This window comes from Wyeomyia smithii, chromosome 2, assembly GCF_029784165.1.
Source record: "Wyeomyia smithii strain HCP4-BCI-WySm-NY-G18 chromosome 2, ASM2978416v1, whole genome shotgun sequence".
NCBI classification, from domain to species: domain Eukaryota; kingdom Metazoa; phylum Arthropoda; class Insecta; order Diptera; family Culicidae; genus Wyeomyia; species Wyeomyia smithii.
This window is the reverse complement of record NC_073695.1, coordinates 52311981-52315636: the sequence shown is the minus strand read 5'-3', so window position 1 is coordinate 52315636 and position 3656 is coordinate 52311981. Positions and strand designations below refer to the sequence as shown.

At 33.8% G+C, this 3656-nt stretch overlaps 1 long non-coding RNA gene across 2 annotated transcripts; it reads left to right on the top strand.

The window, feature by feature from the left end:
* The first annotated feature begins 1945 nt into the window (after positions 1-1945).
* Positions 1946-3366, top strand: LOC129723112 (uncharacterized). Of its 2 annotated transcripts, XR_008727716.1 has the most exons (5): positions 1946-2435; positions 2692-2729; positions 2794-2922; positions 2993-3223; positions 3289-3366. It is a non-coding gene; the product is annotated as an uncharacterized LOC129723112 (long non-coding RNA). The 2 variants fall into 2 exon arrangements; XR_008727715.1 differs by having other exon boundaries at positions 2692-2922.
* Positions 3367-3656: the final 290 nt, after the last annotated feature.

Here is a 3656-nt window from a genome sequence, read left to right as displayed (position 1 = left end):
ACGCGGTGTTTTTATACGCGATTTTTTTACCAGTTTTTTACACAGGTTTTTGAATTAACGCGGTTTTTTAGCCGGATTTTTTAATTAACGCGGTTTTTTTACGCGGATTTTCGAATTAACGCGGTTTTTCTTACGCGGTTTTTTTACGAGGTTTGTATCTTTCGCATAAAAAAATCTGACTGCATAAATTATATAAATTAAAGGACAAAAGATATATTGATAAAAGTTTTATTTATTAGCTTTCTAAACTGTAGCAAAGCTAAAAAATGGGGAAAAATCTATGTTTTGTTTTTCTTTCCCATGAAATTTATTGGATATCAGCTACCGAATTTATTCTGACGGTTTCTTTCACAATTGCAAACGTTCATAAAAATTAAAAAGAGTTTAAAATTAGAAAAATTAAAATTACTTTGGTTACATATTTATTTTGGTTGAATGAATAAATGTTAATTTGTTTTGGACATCTTTGAAACTTTTTACTTGACCATCACTCATTTTTGTATGAAAATGTTTTTTTTTGCTTGGAATTGAGAATTAGTTTTGTTGTCTAACATATTGTGTTTGGAGATCTTATTTTTTCTAGTTCAAAACCACTTTTTGCGCGAGGGATACGTGGCGCATGGAACAAACATGAAAACTCCAGAATCAATGTTAATATTAATTTCGAAACTGTTCTTAGTACTTGAAAAAGCAACTAAATAGCAGAGTCAATTTCACCTGTGAAATGAACGAAACGAAACAAAATTTAGGACAAAAAAGGTCAAAAGAAATAAGTTATTTTCCAGAAATTTAATTTGGGAAATTTCGCCGACGTTCTCATCATCAAAACAATTTTTGGAATGGCCGACTTGTTAAGAATTTGTTGTAGAAAAAATCACGCAAAAATTTGCGTAAAAAGCAATTTCAGTGTATTTCTGAACGAAAAACCAAGACAGTTTCAAACGGATTTTGTAAATATGAGCTCCAATTTTAAAACAGTTTATTAAATTGTTTAATGAATAGATAAAGGAAGAAAAATTAAATTGGACATCTATATATTTTTTTTGAAATTTATGACAAAACAAAATTTCATTGTTCAAAAATTTCCCTACATTTACAAACTTTAATAAAAGCGGATGCCAAATAAAACAAAAATCATTTAACACTTCTGAATTCTTTAGAGAGAATACTACCGTTTCAATTTCAAAAACTCGATTGTTCTAGGACTAGGTGAGGTTAGGTTAAGATGCCCCGTCGATTTCAATCGTTATTTTTAAAACATCAACTTTGACACCATCTAAAGATAAACCACTTGCAAATAATCCTCAAAGGATGCATTTAACTGAATGACAATATAACTTGAGTACCGGTAGAAAATTGCATTACGTCAGCAGCGGTCGCTCTCCAGCAGGTTTTGCATTCGAATGCTGTTGAAAAGGAGCCGAAGAAAACCGCTGCTGAAGTATTCCAAAACCCTACATATTTTTTTACATTTTCGCAAAGAGCTGAATGTGACGTTTAAACTAACAGAGTTGTGATTGTTTATATTACAGCAGAAATTATTTTGGTTCAGAATAAAAGCATAGAAAAACAAACACATTTTTTAGGAATGTTTGATACATGGATCGAAATTATTCACATTCATAGAAATGCAAATGTATAAACCTGCAAATCTGCTGCTTGTGATTTAAATCAAGTTGAATTTGATCGCTTTTCGAAATTTTTTGGATCGCGAAAGTTCAGATAGCTATGTTCTCTCTTCGGACCGCACCCTTTGGAATCCAGGTCTGATGTCAAATACAACTATTGATATAAATTGAAAAATGAAGGGAGGTTTAGAAAATCTGAATCTGATGAAGGGAGGCGTTAAAAACAGTTTTCGCCTGCAGCTCAAATCACTCTTCGTCCGCCTCTGTGTACAGCGTAAAGGTACAACCTACAGGGTTTGTTTGTTTGTTTTTTTTTTTATTTTATGTTTTGTTTTTGTGTTTCTGATAAGTAGTTCTTTCTGTAACATGCTCACCGCGAGAGACGTTGGAATCATGTTTTTGGTACAATGACTGCTGTGACTAGTTTTTTTTCGAAAGTTTTTGATCAAATGATATGCGTAAATAAATATGCATTTACTTTTCTAAAATATAATGTTTGTCTACACCAACAGAAATAATTTTTATCTATCGCGAGAACAAGTGCATAACCTTCTGAGACAGGAGCTGCGTGGCCGCAAGGTTTTAGAGTCTGCTTTGTCAAGCTTTGTCGGTCGATATCAAAAATGAATAAACATGGGTTTATTCTCAGGTTCCCCCATCACTTACTTTTTCTTTACGTTCAATTCTATAATACCTTTGTGTGAATTTCTCTTAACAAAAATATAACTTGATTTTAGTTGAAAAGTATTGCAGTTTTAGAAATATCTTGCATTCATTCCTAGGGTCCAATGAAAAACAATAAGAAAGGTGAGTACGATCAGCCAATCTACTTGTTTCGGGAAAAAACACGTTTAAAAGTACGTGGTCTTGCTTTGTGAGATGATAGTTTACGACATCAAATGTTCAAAATTTTGAGTTGTGTCACTAACCGACGATATAGTGGTATATTCACTTCTTCACAATGCACTTCGTTTGGAGATAAACACTCTGGCGATACGCTACAGTTTTCAAGGAATCATTTGAATTCTTGGAAAGCTGTTAATTGACTTTTACTCTTATCCAGCAAACTATTTTACTACCGGAAACACCCGACTTTGCAGTGTAAGTAAATAAGAAAATAATTGCAAGTGATGAATAAAATTTATTTTTTTGTCATTATGAATAGCTTCATGTTAATTACGAGCGAGATCTGTACGCGGCCGTAGTCACAGGAAGCTGAGGTCTATACCGGGTGCGCTTGAAGCTTCCAATGCCGAACTTGAGTGAAACATACCAGCACGAGAGCATGAAAGAGGTTTGTTTTACTTTTTGTGTGTGTGTGTTTTTTTTTGTTTTTTTTTTTACCAGAGTAAATCCTAATCCAGAGACTGCTGCTGCTGGACTACTGCTGCTGTTGGGACCACTGTTGCTGCTGGGACTATTGCTACTGCTGCTGGGACTATTGCTACTGCTGCTGGGACTGCTGCCGAGTTGTTGCCTCCAAGCAGTTCTGTGGAAACTCTAGGTACAACTATTACTACATGGTCCAACGATCAACTGTAAAGCTCAGAAATATTCAAAGGGATCGGTAAACTTGCTTCAGCGGGAGAACCTGGGTAAAAACTCAAAGTTTCCGTTATGAGAACAATTGCTTATTTTTTCCCTTTATTCTACTTCTTAGACTGATTCGAAAAATTAAGCGATTGCGACATCGATCGGGCAAGCAAGCCTACACAATCGGAACGCTGCAGTCATACACATATCCTGTTGTTACCAGAAAATGATTTATTTAAAGAACAAACAAAATAAAATTCAATGTAATCTAAGCTTTTCCAAATGATAGAATGATCAAAATAAACAAAAAGAATAAAAACTCAAATTATTGTAAACTTTTTTTTTTAAATGATTACAATACCCTTGCTAACAAGTCAAGCGTAGTAGTCAAGTTTATTCACTTTGCTCGTGTACCGTCAGTGTTTGACGGTAGGTTTGGTTTCTCTTGCTCCAGTCATATATATAAAGTTTATGTACGAATTAGAATAACAGAGT